We start from the raw sequence: 20,625 nt of genomic DNA on the forward strand, positions 1-20,625 counted from the left end.
AGGAGTGAGCGAGCACAGGGAGAGAGTGAGCACAGGGAGAGAGAGAGAGCACAACGCGACAGTTAGCACAGGGAGAGAGTGAGCACACGGAGAGGGTGAGCACAGGGAGAGAGTGAGCACAGGGAGAGAGTGAGCACAAGGAGAGAGTGTGCACAGGGAGAGAGAGTGAGCAGAGAGAGAGAGAGTGAGCACAGGCAGAGAGTGAGCACCGGGAGAGAGCGAGCACAGTGAGAGAGTGAGCACAGGGAGAGACTGAGCACAGGAAGCGACTGAGCACAGGAAAAAAGTGACTCCGGGAGAGAATGAGCAGAGGGTGGTCTGAGCAAAGGGAGAAAATGATCACAGGGAGAGACCGAGCACAGGCAGTGTCCGAGCACAGGGAGAGATTGAGCACAGGGAGAGAGTGAGCACAGCGAGACTGAGCACAGGGAGACTGAGCAAAGGGTGACTGAGCACAGGGAGAGAGTGATAATAGGGAGAGAATGTACGCAAGGAGAGAGTGTACACAGGGAGAGAGTGAGCACAGGGAGAGAGTGAGCACAGGGAGAGAGTGAGCACAGGGAGCCTGAGCACAGGGAGAATCTGAGCAGCGGGAGAGACTGAGCACAGGGAGTGAGTGAGCACAGGGTGAGACTGAGCAAAGGGAGAGATTAAGCACAGGGAGAGAGTGAGCACAGGGAGAGAGTGAGCACGACGAGAGAGTGAGCACTGGGGTAGACCGAGCAATGGGAGAGACTGCACACTGGGAGAGACAGAGCACTGGGAAAGACAGAGCACAGGAAACCTGAGCAGAGAAAGGTTCAGCACTGAGTGGCTGAGCACAGGGAGTGAGCGAGCACAGGGAGAGAGTGAGCACAGGGAGGCAGCGAGCCGTGAGAGAATGAGCACAGTGAGAGAGTGAGCATAGAGAGAGAGTGAGCACAGGGAGTGTATGAGCAAAGGGAGCCTGAGCACAGGGCGAATCTGACCAGCGGGTGAGACTGAGCACAGGGAGTGAGGGAGCACAGGGAGAGACTGAGCACGGGGAGAGACTGAGCACAGGGAGCGTCTGAGCACGGGGACAGTCTGAGCACAGGGAGAGAGTGAGCACAGGGAGAGAGTGAGCACAGGGAGCGTCTGAGCACGGGGACAGTCTGAGCACAGGGTGAGAGTGAGCACAGGGAGAGAGTGAGCACAGGGAGAGAATGGGCACAGGGAGAGACTGAGCACCGGGAGCGTCTGAGCACAGGGAGAGTCTGAGCACAGGGAGAGAGTGAGCACAGGGAGAGGCTGAGCACAGGGAGAGTCTCAGCACAGGGAGAGAGGGAGAGCACAGGGAGCGATTGAGCACAGAGAGAGAGTGAGCAGAGACAGAGAGAGAGCACAGGGAGAGAGCGAGCCCAGTGAGAGAGTGAGCACAGGGAGAGAGTGAGCACAGCGAGAGAGTGAGCACAGGGAGAGTGAGCACAGGGAGAGAGTGAGCACAGGGAGAGAGTGAGCACAGGGAGAGAGTGAGTACAGGGAGAGAGTGCACACAAGGAGTGAGTGTAAACAAGGAGAGAGTGAGCACAGGGAGAGAGTGAGCACAGGGAGAGAGTGAGCACAGGGAGAGAGTGAGTACAGGGAGCCTGAGCACATGGCGAATCTGAGCAGAGGGAGAGACTGAGCACAGGGAGTGAGGGAGCACAGGGAGAGACTGAGCAAAGGGAGAGATTGGGAACAGGGAGAGAGGGAGCACAAGGAGAGAGTGTGCACAGGGAGGCAGCGAGCAGTGAGAGAATGAGCACAGTGCGAGAGTGAGCACAGGGAGAGAGTGAGCACGAGGAGAGAGTGAGCACAGGGGTAGACCGAGCACTGGGAGAGACCGCGCCCTGGGAGAGACAGAGCACTGGGAGAGACAGAGCACAGGAAAACTGAGCAGAGAAAGGTTCAGCACTGAGTGGCTGAGCACAGGGAGTGAGTGAGCACAGGGAGAGAGTGAGCACGGGAAGAGACTGAGCACAGGGAGCGTCGGAGCATTGGGAGAATCTGGGCACAGGAAGAGAGTGAGCACAGGGAGCGACTGAGCACAGGGAGAGAGAGAGAGCTCAACATGACTGTGAGCACAGGAAGAGAGTGAGCACACGGAGAGAGTGAGCACAGGGAGAGAGTGAGCACAGGGAGAGAGTGAGCACAAGGAGAGAGTGTGCACAGAGAGAGAGAGAGAGCAGAGGGAGACAGTGATCACAGAGAGAGAGTGAGCACAGGGAGAGACTGAGCACAGGAAGCGACTGAACACAGTGAGAGAGTGCCTCAGGGAGAGAATGAGCACAGGGTGAATCTGAGCAAAGGGAGAAAATGATCACAGGGAGAGACCTAGCACAGGCAGAGTCCGAGCACAGGGAGAGACTGAGCACAGGGAGAGACTGAGCATAGGGAGAGAGTGAGCACAGAGAGAGACTGAGCACAGGGAGAGATGAGCACAGGGACAGACTGAGCACAGTGAGAGGGAGAGTGAGCACAGGGAGAGAGTGAGAATAGGGAGAGAGTGAGCACAGGGAGAGACTGAGCACAGGGAGAGACTGAGCACGGGGAGAGATTGAGAGTGAGCACAGGGAGAGACTGAGCACAGTGAGAGAGTGAGCACAGGGAGAGAGTGAGCATAGGGAGAGAGTGAGCACAGGGAGAGACTGAGCACAGGGAGAGACTGAGCACAGGGACAGACTGAGCACAGTGAGAGGGAGAGTGAGCACAGGGAGAGAGTGAGCAGAGAGAGAGAGTGAGCACAGCGAGTGAGTGAGCACAGGGAGCGAGTGAGCACGGGGAGAGATTGAGAGTGAGCACAGGGAGAGAGTGAGCACAGTGCGAGAGTGAGCACAGGGAGAGAGTGAGCACAGGGAGAGTGTGAGCACAGCGAGAGAGTGAGCACAGGGAGAGAGTGAGCACAGGGAGAGAGTGAGCACGGGGAGAGTGTGAGTGTGAGCACAGGGAGAGAGTGAGCACGGAGAGAGAGTGAGCACGAGGAAAGAGTGTGCACGGGGAGAGTGTGAGCACATGGAGCGAGAGTGTGCACGGGGAGAGTGTGAGCACGTGGGGAGTGTGAGCACGTGGATAGTGTGAGCATGCGGGCAGAGTGAACACGGGGAGGGATTGAGCACGGGGCGTGAGTGAGCACGGGAGACAGTGTGCACGGGGAGACAGTGAGCACGAGGAGAGAGTGAGCACAGGGGTAAACCGAGCAATGGAAGTGACCAAGCACTGGGAGAGACAGAGCACTGGGAGAGGCAGAGCACAGGGGTAGACTGAGCACAGGAAGCCTGAGCACAGAAATATTCAGCACTGAGTGGTGGAACACAGGGAGAGACTGAGCACAGGGAGGGACAGAGCGCTGCGAGAAACAGAGCACTGTGTGTGACTGAGCACAGGGAGAGACAGAGCACAGGGAGAGAGTGATCACAGGGAGAGAGTGAGCACAGGGAGAGAGTGAGTGTGAGCACGGGGAGTGAGTGAGCACGGGTGAGTGTGAGCACGTGGAGAGTATGAGCACGGGGAGAGTGTGAGCATGGGGATAGATTTAGCACGGGGAGAGTTTGAGCACGGGGAGAATGTGAGCACAGGGAGAGAGTGAGCACGGGGAGAGAGTGAGCACGTGGAGAGAGAGAGTACGGGGAGAGAGTGAGCACGGGGGAGAGTGAGCACGGGGGAAGAGTGAGCACGGGGGGAAAGTGAGATCAGGGAGAGTGTGAGCACGGGGAGAGAGTGAGCACGAGGAGAAAGTGAGCTCGGGGAGTGAGTGAGCACGGTGAGAGTGTGCGCACGGGGAGAGAGTGAGCACGGGGAGAGCGTGAGCACAAAGAGAGAGTGAGCACAGGGAAAGAGTGAGCATATGAGAGAGTGAGCACAGGGAGAGAGTGAGCAGAGGGAGAGAGTGAGCACAGGGAGAGAATGTGCACAGGGAGAGAATGAGCACATTGAGAGAGTGAGCAAAGGGAGAAGTGAGCAAATGGACCCTGAGCACAGGGCGAGTCTGAGCAGTGGGAGAGACTGAGCACAGGGAGTGAGGGAGCACAGAGAGAGACTCAGCACGGGGAAAGAGTGAGCACAGGGAGAGAGTGAGCACAGGGCGAGAGAGGGAGCACAGGGAGAGAGTGAGTACAGGGAGAGTGCGAGCACGAGGAGAAGGCGAGCACGGGGAGATTCTGAGCACGGGGAGAGAGTCAGCTCAGGGAGAGAGTGAGCAAGCGAGAGAGTGAGCACAGGGAGAAAATGAGCAGAGGGAGAGAGTGAGCAAAGGGAGAGAATGAGCAGAGGGAGAGAGTGAGCACAGGGAGAGAATGAGCACAGGGTGAGACTGAGCACACGGAGAGAGTGAGCACTGGGAGAGAGTGAATTCCGGGAATCAATGAGCACAGGGAGAGTGTGAGCACAGAGCGAGAATGAGTAGAGGGAGAGAGTGAGAACAGGGAGAGAGTGAGCACTGGGAGACACGGAGCACAGGGAGAGACTGAGCGCAGGGAGCGTCTGAGCACAGCGAGAGTCTGAGCACAGGGAGAGAGTGAGCACAGAGAGAGACTGAGCACAGGGAGCGTCTCAGCACAGAGTGAGAGAGTGAGCACAGAGGGAGAGTGAGCACAGTGAGAGAGTGAGCACAGGGAGACACTGAGCACAGGGAGAGAGAGAGAGAGCACAGGGAGAGAGTGAGAGAGCACAGGGAGAGAGTGAGCACAGGGAGAGAGTGAGCACAGGGAGAGAGTGAGCACAGGAAGACAGAGGGAGCACAGAGAGAGAGTGAGCACAGGGAGAGAGTAAGCACAGGAAGAGACTGAGCGCAAGGAGAGACTGAGCACAGGGAGAGACCGAGCACAGGGAGAGACTGAGCGCAGGGAGATACCGAGCACAGGGAGTGAGGGAGCACAGGGAGCGACTGAGCACAGGGAGAGAGAGAGAGCACAGGGAGAGAGTGAGCACAGGGAGTGAAGGAGCACAGGGAGAGAATGAGCACAGGGAGACAGTGAGCGCAGGGAGAGAGTGAGCACAGGGAGAGTCTGAGAATAGGGGAAGAGTGAACACGTGGAGAGAGTGAGAGTGAGCACGGGGAGAGAGTGAGCACTGGGAGAGTGTGAGCACAGGTAAAGAGTGTGCACGGGAAGAGTGTGAGCACATGGAGCGAGACTGAGCACAGGGAGAGAATGAGCATGGGGAGAGAGTGAACACGGGGAGGGATTGAGCACGGGGAGTGAGTGAGCATGGGGAGAGAGAGAGCACAGGGAGAGAGTGAGCACAGGGTGTGTCTCAGCAAAGAGTGAGAGAGTGAGCACACATGGAGAGTGAGCACAATGAGGTAGTGAGCACAGGGAGAGAGAGAGAGAGCACAGGGAGAGAGTGAGAGAGCACAGTGAGAGAGTGAGCACAGGGAGAGAGTGAGCACAGGGAGAGAGTGAGCACAGGGAGACAGAGGGAGCACAGAGAGAGAGTGAGCACAGGGAGAGACTGAGCAAAGGGAGAGAGTGAGCACGGGGATAGTGTGAGCACGGGAGAGAGTGAGCATGGAGAGAGAGTGAGCACAGGGAGACAGCGAGCAGTGAGAGAATGAGCACAGTGCGATAGTAATCACAGGGAGAGAGTGAGCACAGGGAGAGTGTGAGCAAACGGAGCCTGAGCACAGGGCGAGTTATGAGCAGCGGGCGAGACTGAGCACAGGGAGTGAGGGAGCACAGGTAAACGCTGAGCACAGGGAGAGACTGAACACAGGGAGCTTCTGAGCACAGGGAGAGAGTGAGCACAGGGAGAGAGAGGGAGCACAGGGAGAGAGTGAGCACAGGGAGAGAGTGAGCACAGGGAGAGAGTGAGCACAGGAAGAGAGTGAGCACGGGGAGAGTGCGAGCACGGGGATAATGCAAGCACGGGGAGAGTTTGATCACGGGGAAAGAGTCAGCACGGGCAGAGAGTGAGCAAGTGAGAGAGTGAGCACAGGTTGAGAATGAGCAGAGGGAGAGAGTGAGCACAGGGAGAGAATGAGCAGAGGGAGAGAGTGAGCACAGGGAGAGAATGAGCACAGGGTGAGAGTGAGCACACGGAGAGAGTGAGCACTGGGAGAGAGTGAATTCCGGGAATCAATGAGCACAGGGAGAGTGTGAGCACAGAGAGAGAGTGAGTAGAGTGAGGACAGGGAGAGAGTGAGCACTGGGAGACACGGAGCACAGGGAGAGACTGAGCGCATGGAGCGTCTGAGCACAGCGAGAATCTGAGCACAGCAAGAGTGAACCCAGGGAGAGTCTGAGCACAGGGAGAGAGAGAGCACAGGGAAAGTCTCAGCACAGGGTGAGAGTGAGCACACAGGGAGAGTGAGCACAGTGAGAGAGTGAGCACAGGGAGAGACTGAGCACAGGGAGAGAGAGCACAGGGAGAGACTGAGCACAGGGAGAGAGTGAGCACAGGGAGAGAGTGAGAGTGAGCACGGGAAGAGTGTGAGCACGTGGGGAGTATGAGCACGGGGAGTGAGTGAACACGGGGAGAGAGTGAGCACAGGAGGAGAGAGTGAGCACAGGAAGAGAGTGAGCACGGGGAGAGAGTGAGAGTGAGCACGGGGAGACAGTAAGCACGGGAAGAGACTGAGCACGGGGAGAGAGTGAGCACAGGGAGAGAGTGAGCAGAGGGAGAGACCGAGCACTGGGAGAGACCGTGCACAGGGAAAGACCCTGCACAGGGAGTGTCTGAGCGCACAGCGGGAGACCGAGCATGGGGAGAGACTGAGCACTGGGTGACTGAAGATAGGGGGAGAGTGCGCACATGGAGAGAGAGAGAGAGAGAGCACAGGGAGAGAGTGAGCACAGGGGAGAGTCAGAACAGGGCGAGAGTGAGCACCGGGATAGTGTGAGCACGGGGAGTGAGTGAGCACGGGGAGATTGTGAGCACGTGGGGATTGTGAGCATGTGGAGAGTGTGAGCACGGGGAGAGAGTGAACACGGAGAGGAATTGAGCATGGGGAGTGAGTGAGCACGGGGATAGTGTGAGCACGGGGAGAGAGTGAGCACGGGGATAGTATGAGCACGGGAAGAGAGTGAGCACGGGGATAGTGTGAGCACGGGGAGAGAGTGAGTTCAGGGAGTCAATGAGCACAGGAAGAGTGTGAGCACAGGGAGAGAGTGAGCAGAGGGAGAGAGTGACGACAGGGAGAGAATGAGCAAAGGGAGCGTCTGAGCGCAGCGAGAGTCTGAGCACAACAATAGTGAACACAGGGAGAGACTGAGCATAGGGAGAGAGTGAGCACAGGGAGAGAGTGAGCACAGGGAGAGAGTGAGCACAGGGAGAAAGTGAGCACAGGGAGAGAGTGAGCACAGGGAGAGAGTGAGCACAGGGAGAGTGTGAGCAAAGGGAGCCTGAGCACAGGGCGAGTCTGAGCAGCAGGAGAGACTGAGCACAGGGAGTGAGGAAGCACAGGGAGAGACTGAGCACAGGGAGAGACTGAGCACAGGGAGAGACTGAGCACAGAGAGAGAGAGAGAGAGAGAGAGCACAGGGAGAGAGTAAGCGAGCACAGGGAGAGTGTTAGCTCAGGGAGAGAGTGAGCACAGGGAGAGAGTGAGCACAGGGAGAGAGTGAGCAGAGGGAGAGAGTGAGTACAGGGAGAGAGTGAGCACAGGGAGAGAGTGAGCACAGGGAGAGAGTGAGCACAGGAAGTCAGCGAGCAGTGAGAGAAAGAGCACAGTGAGAGAGTGAGCAAAGCGAGAGAGTGAGCACGGGGGGAGAGTGAGCACGGGGGGAGAGTGAGATCGGGGAGACACTGAGCACAGGGAGACTGAGCACAGGGTGAGATTTAGCACAGGGAGAGAGAAGGCACAGGGAGAGACTGTGCGCACAGGGAAAGAACAATAACATGAAGAGAACGATCACAGTGAGATAGCGATCACGGGGTGAGTGCGAGCATTGAGAGACCGAGCAATGGGAGAGACCGAGCCCTGGGAGAGGCCGAGCACTGGGAGAGACCGAGCACAGGGAGTGACCGAGCATGGGAGAGACCAAGCACAGGGAGTTACTGAGCACCGGGAGACACTGAGCACCGGGAGAGTCTGAGCACGGGGAGAAACTGTACACGGGGAGAGAATGAACACGGGGAGAGACTTTGCACGGGAGAGACTGAGCACGGGGAGAGAGTAATCACGGACAGAGAGTGAGCACAGACAGAGAGTGTGCACAGACAGAGTGTTAGCAGAGGGCGTGAGTGAGCACAGTTCGAGACTTTTAAAAGGGAGCGCCTTTTAAAAGAGTGAGACTGAGTAAAGTGAGAGACTGAGAAAAGTGAGACTAAACACAGGTAGAGAGTGAGCACAGGGAGAGAGTGAGCACAGGAGGAGAGAGGGAGCACAGGAAGAGAGTGAGCACAGGAAGAGAGTGAGCACGGCGAGAGAGTGAGAGTGAGCACAGGGAGACAGTAAGCACGGGGAGAGACTGAGCACGGGGAGAGAGTGAGCACAGGGAGAGCGGGAGCAGAGGGAGAAATTGAGCACAGGGAGAGAGTGAGCACAGGGAGAGACCGAGCACTGGGAGAAACCGTGCACAGGGAAAGACTGAGCACAGGGAGAGACTGAGCAGAGGGAGTGTCTGAGCGCACAGCGGGAAACCGAGCATGGGGAGAGACTGAGCACTGGGTGACTGAAGATAGGGGGAGAGTGAGCACAGGGAGAGACCGATCACAGGGAGAGAGAGAGAGAGAGCACAGGGAGAGAGAGAGTGAGCACAGGGCGAGAGTGAGCACGGGGATAGTGTGAGCACGGGGAGAGAGTGAACACAGGGAGAGACTGAGCACAGGGAGAGAGTGAGCACAGGGAGAGAGTGAGCACAGGGAGACAGTGAGCACAGGGAGACAGCGAGCAGTGAGATAAAGAGCACAGTGAGAGACTGAGCGCAGGGAGAGAGTGAGCACAGGGAGAATGTGAGCAAAGGGAGCCTGAGAACAGGGCGAGTCTGAGCAGCAGGAGAGACTGAGTACAGGGAGTGAGGAAGCACAGGGAGAGACTGAGCACAGGGAGAGAGAGAGAGAGCACAGGGAGAGAGTGAGCGAGCACAGGGAGAGTGTGAGCACAGGGAGAGAGTGAGCACAGGGAGAGAGTGAGCACAGGGAGAGTGTGACCACAGTGAGAGATTGAGGGTAGACAGTGAGCACAGAGAGAGAGTGAGCAGAGAGAGAGAGTGAGCACAGGGAGTGAGCGAGCACAGTGAGAGAGCGAGCACTGGGAGAGAGTGAGCACAGTGAGAAAGCGAGCGAGCACAGTGAGAGAGTGAGCACAGGGAGAACGTGAGCACAGGGAGAGAGTGAGCACAGGGAGAGAGTGAGCACTGGGAGAGAGTGAGTTCAGGTGGTTAATGAGCACAGGGAGAGTGTGAGCACAGGGAGAGAGTGAGCAGAGGGAGAGAGTGACGAAAGGGAGAGAATGAGCAACGGGAGCGTCTGAGCACAGCAAGAGTCTGAGCACAGCAAGAGTGAACACAGGGAGAGAGTGAGCACAGGGAGAGAGTGAGCACAGGGAGACAGTGAGCACAGGGAAACAGCGAGCAGTGAGATAAAGAGCACAGTGAAGAGTGAGCGCAGGGAGAGAGTGAGCACAGGGAGAGTGTGAGCAAAGGGAGCCTGAGCACAGGGCGAGTCTGAGCAGCAGGAGAGACTGAGTACAGGGAGTGAGGAAGCACAGGGAGAGACTGAGCACAGGGAGAGACTGAGCACAGGGAGAGAGCACAGGGAGAGAGTGAGCGAGCATAGGGAGAGTGTGAGCACAGGGAGAGAGTGAGCACAGGGAGAGAGTGAGCACAGGGAGAGAGTGAGCACAGGGAGACAGCGAGCAGTGAGAGAAAGAGCACAGGGAGAGAGTGAGCACAGTGAGAGAGTGAGCACAGGGTGAGTGTGAGCAATGGGAGCCTGAGCACAGGGCGAGTCTCATCTACAGGAGAGACTGAGCACAGGGAGTGAAGGAGCACAGGGAGAGACTGAATACAGGGAGAAACTGAGCACAGGGAGACATTGAGCACAGGGAGAGAGGGAGAGAGCACAGGGAGAGAGTGAGCACAGAGAGAGAGTGAGCAGAGAGAGAGAGTGAGAACAGGGAGAGTGTGAGCAAAGGGACCCTGAGCACAGGCCGAGTCTGAGCAGCGGGAGAGACTGAGCACAGGGAGTGAGGGAGCACAGGGAGTGACTGAGCACGGGGAGAGTCTGAGCACAGGTTGAGAGTGTGCACAGGGAGAGACTGAGCACTGGGAGAGAGTGAGCACGGGGAGAGTGTGAGCACGTGGGGAGTGTGAGCACGGGGAGTGAGTGAACACGGGGAGAGAGTGAGCACAGGGGTCGACCGAGCACTGGGAGAGTAGAGCACTGGGAGAGACAGAGCACAGGGAGAGAGTTAGCACCGGTAGAGAGTGAGAATGGGGAGAGAGTGAGCACGGGGGGAGAGTGAGATCGGGGAGAGACTGAGCACAGGGAGACTGAGCACTGGGTGAGATTTAGCACAGGGAGAGAGAAGGCACAGGTAGAGACTGTGCGCACAGGGAGAGAACAATAACAGGAAGAGAACGATCACAGGGAGATAGCGATCACGGGGTGAGTGCGAGCATTGGGAGACCGAGCACTGGGAGAGACCGAGCCCTGGGAGAGGCCGAGCACTGGGAGACACCGAGCACAGGGAGAAACTGAGCACAGGGAGACATTGAGCACAGGGACAGAGGGAGAGAGCACAGGGAGAGAGTGAGCACAGAGAGAGTGTGAGCAGAGAGAGAGAGTGAGAACAGGGAGAGTGTGAGCAAAGGGACCCTGAGCACAGGCCGAGTCTGAGTAGCGGGAGAGACTGAGCACAGGGAGTGAGGGAGCACAGGGAGTGAGGGAGCACGGGGAGAGTCTGAGCACAGGTTGAGAGTGTGCACAGGGAGAGAGTGAGCACAGGAAGAGAGTGAGCACAGGGAGAGAGTGAGCACAGGGAGACAGTGAGCACAGGGAGACAGCGAGCAGTGAGATAAAGAGCACAGTGAGAGAGTGAGCGCAGGGAGAGAGTGAGCACAGGGAGAATGTGAGCAAAGGGAGCCTGAGAACAGGGCGAGTCTGAGCAGCAGGAGAGACTGAGTACAGGGAGTGAGGAAGCACAGGGAGAGACTGAGCACAGAGAGAGAGAGAGAGAGCACAGGGAGAGAGTGAGCGAGCACAGGGAGAGTGTGAGCACAGGGAGAGAGTGAGAACAGGGAGAGAGTGAGCACAGGGAGAGTGTGAGCACAGTGAGAGATTGAGGGTAGACAGTGAGCACAGAGAGAGAGTGAGCAGAGAGAGAGAGTGAGCACAGGAAGTGAGCGAGCACAGTGAGAGAGCGAGCACTGGGAGAGAGTGAGCACAGTGAGAAAGCGAGCGAGCACAGTGAGAGAGTGAGCACAGGGAGAACGTGAGCACAGGGAGAGATTGAGCACAGGGAGAGAGTGAGCACTGGGAGAGAGTGAGTTCAGGGGGTTAATGAGCACAGGGAGAGTGTGAGCACAGGGAGAGAGTGAGCAGAGGGAGAGAGTGACGAAAGGGAGAGAATGAGCAACGGGAGCGTCTGAGCACAGCAAGAGTCTGAGCACAGCAAGAGTGAACACAGGGAGAGATTGAGCACAGGGAGAGAGTGAGCACAGGGAGACAGTGAGCACAGGGAGACAGCGAGCAGTGAAATAAAGAGCACAGTGAAGAGTGAGCGCAGGGAGAGAGTGAGCACAGGGAGAGTGTGAGCAAAAGGAGCCTGAGCACAGGGCGAGTCTGAGCAGCAGGAGAGACTGAGTACAGGGAGTGAGGAAGCACAGGGAGAGACTGAGCACAGGGAGAGACTGAGCACAGGGAGAGAGCACAGGGAGAGAGTGAGCGAGCATAGGGAGAGTGTGAGCACAGGGAGAGAGTGAGCACAGGGAGAGAGTGAGCACAGGGAGAGAGTGAGCACAGGGAGACAGCGAGCAGTGAGAGAAAGAGCACAGGGAGAGAGTGAGCACAGTGAGAGAGTGAGCACAGGGTGAGTGTGAGCAATGGGAGCCTGAGCACAGGGCGAGTCTCATCTACAGGAGAGACTGAGCACAGGGAGTGAAGGAGCACAGGGAGAGACTGAGCACAGGGAGAAACTGAGCACAGGGAGACATTGAGCACAGCGAGAGAGGGAGAGAGCACAGGGAGAGAGTGAGCACAGAGAGAGAGTGAGCAGAGAGAGAGAGTGAGAACAGGGAGAGTGTGAGCAAAGGAACCCTGAGCACAGGCCGAGTCTGAGCAGCGGGAGAGACTGAGCACAGGGAGTGAGGGAGCACAGGGAGTGACTGAGCACGGGGAGAGTCTGAGCACAGGTTGAGAGTGTGCACAGGGAGAGACTGAGCACAGGGAGAGAGTGAGCACGGGGAGAGTGTGAGCACGTGGGGAGTGTGAGCACGGGGAGTGAGTGAACACGGGGAGAGAGTGAGCACAGGGGTCGACCGAGCACTGGGAGAGTAGAGCACTGGGAGAGACAGAGCACAGGGAGAGAGTTAGCACCGGTAGAGAGTGAGAACGGGGAGAGTGTGAGCACGGGGAGAGAGTGAGCACGGGGGTGAGTGAGATCGGGGAGAGACTGAGCACAGGGAGACTGAGCACTGGGTGAGATTTAGCACAGGGAGAGAGAAGGCACAGGGAGAATCTGTGCGCACAGGGAGAGAACAATTACAGGAAGAGAACGATCACAGGGAGATAGCGATCACGGGGTGAGTGCGAGCATTGGGAGATCGAGCACTGGGAGAGACCGAGCCCTGGGAGAGGCCGAGCACTGGGAGAGACCGAGCACAGGGAGAAACTGAGCACAGGGAGACATTGAGCACAGGGAGAGAGGGAGAGAGCACAGGGAGAGAGTGAGCACAGAGAGAGTGTGAGCAGAGAGAGAGAGTGAGAACAGGGAGAGTGTGAGCAAAGGGACCCTGAGCACAGGCCGAGTCTGAGCAGCGGGAGAGACTGAGCACAGGGAGTGAGGGAGCACAGGGAGTGAGGGAGCACGGGGAGAGTCTGAGCACAGGTTGAGAGTGTGCACAGGGAGTGAGCGAGCACAGGTAGAGAGTGAGCACGGGGAGAGAGTGAGCACAGGGAGAGAGTGAGCACAGGGAGTCAGCGAGCAGTGAGAGAAAGAGCACAGTGAGAGAGATGAGCAAAGCGAGAGAGTGAGCACGGGGGGAGAGTCAGCACGGGGGGAGAGTGAGATCGGGGAGACACTGAGTACAGGGAGACTGAGCACAGGGTGAGATTTAGCAGAGGGAGAGAGAAGGCACAGGGAGAGACTGTGCGCACAGGGAAAAAACAATAACATGAAGAGAACGATCACAGTGGGATAGCGATCACGGGGTGAGTGCGAGCATTGAGAGACCGAGCAATGGGAGAGACCGAGCCCTGGGAGAGGCCGAGCACTGGGAGAGACCGAGCACAGGGAGTGACCGAGCATGGGAGAGACCAAGCACAGGGAGATACTGAGCACCGGGAGACACTGAGCACCGGGAGAGTCTGAGCACGGGGAGAAACTGTACACGGGGAGAGAATGAACATGGGGAGAGACTTTGCACGGGAGAGACTGAGCACGGGGAGAGAGTATTCACGGACAGAGAGTGAGCACAGACAGAGAGTGTGCACAGACAGAGTGTTAGCAGAGGGCGTGAGTGAGTACAGTTCGTGACTTTTAAAAGGGAGCGCCTTTTAAAAGAGTGAGACTGAGTAAAGTGAGAGACTGAGAAAAGTGAGACTAAACACAGGTAGAGAGTGAGCACAGGGAGAGAGTGAGCACAGGAGGAGAGAGTGAGCACAGGAAGAGAGTGAGCACAGGAAGAGAGTGAGCACGGCGAGAGAGTGAGAGTGAGCACGGGGAGACAGTAAGCACGGGGAGAGACTGAGCACGGGGAGAGAGTGAGCACAGGGAGAGCGGGAGCAGAGGGAGAAATTGAGCACAGGGAGAGAGTGAGCACAGGGAGACACCGAGCACTGGGAGAGACCGTGCACAGGGAAAGACTGAGCACAGGGAGAGACTGAGCAGAGGGAGTGTCTGAGCGCACAGCGGGAGACCGAGCATGGGGAGAGACTGAGCACTGGGTGACTGAAGATAGGGGGAGAGTGAGCACAGGGAGAGACCGATCACAGGGAGAGAGAGAGAGAGAGCACAGGGAGAGAGAGAGTGAGCACAGGGCGAGAGTGAGCACGGGGATAGTGTGAGCACGGGGAGAGAGTGAGCACGGGGAGAGTGTGAGCACGGGGAGAGAGTGAACACGGAGAGGGATTGAGCACGGGGAGTGAGTGCGCACAGGGAGAGAGTGAGGACAGGGAGAGAGTGAGCAAAGGGAGCGTCTGAGTACAGCGAGAGTCTGAGCACAGCAAGAGTGAACACAGGGAGAGACTGAGCACAGGGAGAGACTGAGCACAGGGAGAGAGTGAGCAGAGAGAGAGAGTGAGCACAGGGAGAGAGTGAGCACAGGGAGAGTGTGAGCACAGTGAGAGATTGAGGGGAGACAGTGAGCACAGAGAGAGAGTGAGCAGAGAGAGAGAGTGAGCACAGGGAGTGAGCGAGCACAGTGAGAGAGCGAGCACTGGGAGAGAGTGAGCACAGTGAGAAAGCGAGCAAGCACAGTGAGAGAGTGAGCACAGGGAGAACGTGAGCACAGGGAGAGAGTGAGCACAGGGAGAGAGTGAGCACTGGGAGAGAGTGAGTTCAGGGGGTTAATGAGCACAGGGAGAGTGTGAGCACAGGGAGAGAGTGAGCAGAGGGAGAGAGTGACGAAAGGGAGAGAATGAGCAAAGGGAGCGTCTGAGCACAGCGAGAGTCTGAGCACAGCAAGAGTGAACACAGGGAGAGACTGAGCACAGGGAGAGAGTGAGCACAGGGAGAGAGTGAGCACAGGGAGACAGTGAGCACAGGGAGACAGCGAGCAGTGAGATAAAGAGCACAGTGAGAGAGTGAGCGCAGGGAGAGAGTGAGCACAGGGAGAATGTGAGCAAAGGGAGCCTGAGAACAGGGCGAGTCTGAGCAGCAGGAGAGACTGAGTACAGGGAGTGAGGAAGCACAGGGAGAGACTGAGCACAGGGAGAGAGAGAGAGAGCACAGGGAGAGAGTGAGCGAGCACAGGGAGAGTGTGAGCACAGGGAGAGAGTGAGCACAGGGAGAGAGTGAGCACAGGGAGAGTGTGAGCACAGTGAGATATTGAGGGAAGACAGTGAGCACAGAGAGAGAGTGAGCAGAGAGAGAGAGTGAGCACAGGGAGTGAGCGAGCACAATGAGAGAGCGAGCACTCGGAGAGAGTGAGCACAGTGAGAAAGCGAGCGAGCACAGTGAGAGAGTGAGCACAGGGAGAACGTGAGAACAGGGAGAGAGTGAGCACAGGGAGAGAGTGAGCACTGGGAGAGAGTGAGTTCAGGGGGTTAATGAGCACAGGGAGAGTGTGAGCACAGGGAGAGAGTGAGCAGAGGGAGAGAGTGACGAAAGGGAGAGAATGAGCAAAGGGAGCGTCTGAGCACAGCAAGAATCTGAGCACAGCAAGAGTGAACACAGGGAGAGATTGAGCACAGGGAGAGAGTGAGCACAGGGAGACAGTGAGCACAGGGAGACAGCGAGCAGTGAGATAAAGAGCACAGTGAGAGAGTGAGCGCAGGGAGAGAGTGAGCACAGGGAGAGTGTGAGCAAAGGGAGCCTGAGCACAGGGCGAGTCTGAGCAGCAGGAGAGACTGAGTACAGGGAGTGAGGAAGCACAGGGAGAGACTGAGCACAGGGAGAGACTGAGCACAGGGAGAGAGCACAGGGAGAGAGTGAGCGAGCACAGGGAGAGTGTGAGCACAGGGAGAGAGTGAGCACAGGGAGAGAGTGAGCACAGGGAGAGAGTGAGCACAGGGAGACAGCGAGCAGTGAGAGAAAGAGCACAGGGAGAGAGTGAGCACAGTGAGAGAGTGAGCACAAGGAGAGTGTGAGCAATGGGAGCCTGAGCACAAGGCGAGTCTCATCTACAGGAGAGACTGAGCACAGGGCGTGAAGGAGCACAGGGAGAGACTGAGCACAGGGAGAAACTGAGCACAGGGTGACATTGAGCACAGGGAGAGAGGGAGAGAGCACAGGGAGAGACTGAGCACAGGGAGCGACTGAGCACAGGGAGAGAGAGAGAGCACAGGGAGAGGGTGAGAACAGGGAGTGAAGGAGCACAGGGAGAGAATGAGCACAGGGAGACAGTGAGCGCAGGGAGAGAGTGAGCACAGTGAGAGTCTGAGAACAGGGGAAGATTGAACACGTGGAGAGAGTGAGAGTGAGCACGGGGAGAGAGTGAGCACTGGGAGAGTGTGAGCACAGGTAAAGAGTGTGCACGGGAAGAGTGTGAGCACATGGAGCGAGACTGAGCACAGGGAGAGAATGAGCATGGGGAGAGAGTGAACACGGGGAGGGATTGAGCACGGGGAGTGAGTGAGCACGGGGAGAGAGAGAGCACAGGGAGAGAGTGAGCACAGGGTGTGTCTCAGCAAAGAGTGAGAGAGTGAGCACACATGGAGAGTGAGCACACTGAGGTAGTGAGCACAGGGAGAGAGAGAGAGAGCACAGGGAGAGAGTGAGAGAGCACAGTGAGAGAGTGAGCACAGGGAGAGAGTGAGCACAGGGAGAGAGTGAGCACAGGGAGACAGAGGGAGCACAGAGAGAGAGTGAGCACAGGGAGAGAGTGAGCACAGGGAGAGACTGAGCAAAGGGAGAGAGTGAGCACGGGGATAGTGTGAGCTCGGGAGAGAGTGAGCATGGAGAGAGAGTGTGCACAGGGAGACAGCGAGCAGTGAGAGAATGAGCACAGTGCGATAGTAATCACAGGGAGAGAGTGAGCACAGGGAGAGTGTGAGCAAACAGAGCCTGAGCACAGGGCGAGTTATGAGCAGCGGGCGAGACTGAGCACAGGGAGTGAGGGAGCACAGGTAAACACTGAGCACAGGGAGAGACTGAGCACAGGGAGAGACTGAACACAGGGAGCTTCTGAGCACAGGGAGAGAGTGAGCACAGGGAGTGAGAGGGAGCACAGGGAGAGAGTGAGCACAGGGAGAGAGTGAGCACAGGGAGAGAGTGAGCACAGGAAGAGAGTGAGCATGGGGAGAGTGCGAGCACGGGGATAATGCGAGCACGGGGAGAGTGTGATCACGGGGAAAGAGTCAGCACGGGCAGAGAGTGAGCAAGTGAGAGAGTGAGCACAGGGAGAGAATGAGCAGAGGGAGAGAGTGAGCACAGGGAGAGAATGAGCAAAGGGTGAGAGTCAGCACAGGGCGAGAGTGAGCACTGGTAGAGTGAATTCCGGGAATCAATGAGCACAGGGAGAGTGTGAGCACAGAGAGAGAGTGAGTAGAGGGAGAGAGTGAGGACAGGGAGAGAGTGAGCACTGGGAGAGAGTGAGCACTGGGAGAGAGTGAATTCCGGGAATCAATGAGCACAGGGAGAGTGTGAGCACAGAGAGAGAGTGAGTAGAGGGAGAGAGTGAGGACAGGGAGAGAGTGAGCACTGGGAGACACGGAGCACAGGGAGAGACTGAGCGCACGGAGCGTCTGAGCACAGCAAGAATCTGAGCACAGCAAGAGTGAACCCAGGGAGAGTCTGAGCACAGGGAGAGAGAGAGCACAGGGAAAGTCTCAGCACAGGGTGAGAGTGAGCACACAGGGAGAGTGAGCACAGTGAGAGAGTGAGCACAGGGAGAGACTGAGCACAGGGAGAGAGAGCACAGGGAGAGACTCAGCACAGGGAGAGAGTGAGCACAGGGAGAGAGTGAGAGTGAGCACGGGGAGAGTGTGAGCACGTGGGGAGTATGAGCATGGGGAGTGAGTGAACACGGGGAGAGAGTGAGCACAGGAGGAGAGAGTGAGCACAGGAAGAGAGTGAGCACGGGGAGAGAGTGAGAGTGAGCACGGGGAGACAGTAAGCACGGGAAGAGACTGAGCACGGGGAGAGAGTGAGCACAGGGAGAGAGTGAGCAGAGGGAGAGACCGAGCACTGGGAGAGACCGTGCACAGGGAAAGACCCTGCACAGGGAGTGTCTGAGCGCACAGCGGGAGACCGAGCATGGGGAGAGACTGAGCACTGGGTGACTGAAGATAGGGGGAGAGTGAGCACAGGGAGAGAGAGAGAGAGAGAGCACAGGGAGAGAGTGAGCACAGGGGAGAGTCAGAACAGGGCGAGAGTGAGCACGGGGATAGTGTGAGCACGGGGAGAGAGTGAGCACGGGGAGATTGTGAGCACGTGGGGATTGTGAGCATGTGGAGAGTGTGAGCACTGGGAGAGAGTGAACACGGAGAGGAATTGAGCATGGGGAGTGAGTGAGCACGGGGATAGTGTGAGCACGGGGAGAGAGTGAGCACGGGGATAGTATGAGCACGGGAAGAGAGTGAGCACGGGGATAGTGTGAGCACGGGGAGAGAGTGAGTTCAGGGAGTCAATGAGCACAGGAAGAGTGTGAGCACAGGGAGAGAGTGAGCAGAGGGAGAGAGTGACGACAGGGAGAGAATGAGCAAAGGGAGCGTCTGAGCGCAGCGAGAGTCTGAGCACAGCAATAGTGAACACAGGGAGAGACTGAGCATAGGGAGAGAGTGAGCACAGGGAGAGAGTGAGCACAGGGAGAGAGTGAGCACAGGGAGAAAGTGAGCACAGGGAGAGAGTGAGCACAGGGAGAGAGTGAGCACAGGGAGAGTGTGAGCAAAGGGAGCCTGAGCACAGGGCGAGTCTGAGCAGCCGGAGAGACTGAGCACAGGGAGTGAGGAAGCACAGGGAGAGACTGAGCACAGGGAGAGACTGAGCACAGGGAGAGACTGAGCACAGAGAGAGAGAGAGAGAGAGAGAGAGCACAGGGAGAGAGTAAGCGAGCACAGGGAGAGTGTTAGCTCAGGGAGAGAGTGAGCACAGGGAGAGAGTGAGCACAGGGAGAGAGTGAGCACAGGGAGAGAGTGAGCACAGGGAGAGAGTGAGCACAGGGAGAGCGTGAGCACAGGGAGTCAGCGAGCAGTGAGAGAAAGAGCACAGTGAGAGAGTGAGCAAAGCGAGAGAGTGAGCACGGGGGGAGAGTGAGCACGGGGGGAGAGTGAGATCGGGGAGACACTGAGCACAGGGAGACTGAGCACAGGGTGAGATTTAGCACAGGGAGAGAGAAGGCACAGGGAGAGACTGTGCGCACAGGGAAAGAACAATAACATGAAGAGAACGATCACAGTGAGATAGCGATCACGGGGTGAGTGCGAGCATTGAGAGACCGAGCAATGGGAGAGACCGAGCCCTGGGAGAGGCCGAGCACTGGGAGAGACCGAGCACAGGGAGTGACCGAGCATGGGAGAGACCAAGCACAGGGAGATACTGAGCACCGGGAGACACTGAGCACCGGGAGAGTCTGAGCACGGGGAGAAACTGTACACGGGGAGAGAATGAACACGGGGAGAGACTTTGCACGGGAGAGACTGAGCACGGGGAGAGAGTAATCACGGACAGAGAGTGAGCACAGACAGAGAGTGTGCACAGACAGAGTGTTAGCAGAGGGCGTGAGTGAGCACAGTTCGAGACTTTTAAAAGGGAGCGCCTTTTAAAAGAGTGAGACTGAGTAAAGTGAGAGACTGAGAAAAGTGAGACTAAACACAGGTAGAGAGTGAGCACAGGGAGAGAGTGAGCACAGGAGGAGAGAGGGAGCACAGGAAGAGAGTGAGCACAGGAAGAGAGTGAGCACGGCGAGAGAGTGAGAGTGAGCACAGGGAGACAGTAAGCACGGGGAGAGACTGAGCACGGGGAGAGAGTGAGCACAGGGAGAGCGGGAGCAGAGGGAGAAATTGAGCACAGGGAGAGAGTGAGCACAGGGAGAGACCGAGCACTGGGAGAAACCGTGCACAGGGAAAGACTGAGCACAGGGAGAGACTGAGCAGAGGGAGTGTCTGAGCGCACAGCGGGAAACCGAGCATGGGGAGAGACTGAGCACTGGGTGACTGAAGATAGGGGGAGAGTGAGCACAGGGAGAGACCGATCACAGGGAGAGAGAGAGAGCACAGGGAGAGAGAGAGTGAGCACAGGGCGAGAGTGAGCACGGGGATAGTGTGAGCACGGGGAGAGAGTGAACACAGGGAGAGACTGAGCACAGGGAGAGAGTGAGCACAGGGAGAGAGTGAGCACAGGGAGACAGTGAGCACAGGGAGACAGCGAGCAGTGAGATAAAGAGCACAGTGAGAGAGTGAGCGCAGGGAGAGAGTGAGCACAGGGAGAATGTGAGCAAAGGGAGCCTGAGAACAGGGCGAGTCTAAGCAGCAGGAGAGACTGAGTACAGGGAGTGAGGAAGCACAGGGAGAGACTGAGCACAGGGAGAGAGAGAGAGAGCACAGGGAGAGAGTGAGCGAGCACAGGGAGAGTGTGAGCACAGGGAGAGAGTGAGCACAGGGAGAGAGTGAGCACAGGGAGAGTGTGAGCACAGTGAGAGATTGAGGGTAGACAGTGAGCACAGAGAGAGAGTGAGCAGAGAGAGAGAGTGAGCACAGGGAGTGAGCGAGCACAGTGAGAGAGCGAGCACTGGGAGAGAGTGAGCACAGTGAGAAAGCGAGCGAGCACAGTGAGAGAGTGAGCACAGGGAGAACGTGAGCACAGGGAGAGAGTGAGCACAGGGAGAGAGTGAGCACTGGGAGAGAGTGAGTTCAGGTGGTTAATGAGCA

The sequence above is a fragment of the Pristiophorus japonicus genome, chromosome Y, assembly GCF_044704955.1.
Source record: "Pristiophorus japonicus isolate sPriJap1 chromosome Y, sPriJap1.hap1, whole genome shotgun sequence".
In the NCBI taxonomy this organism is placed as follows: domain Eukaryota; kingdom Metazoa; phylum Chordata; class Chondrichthyes; family Pristiophoridae; genus Pristiophorus; species Pristiophorus japonicus.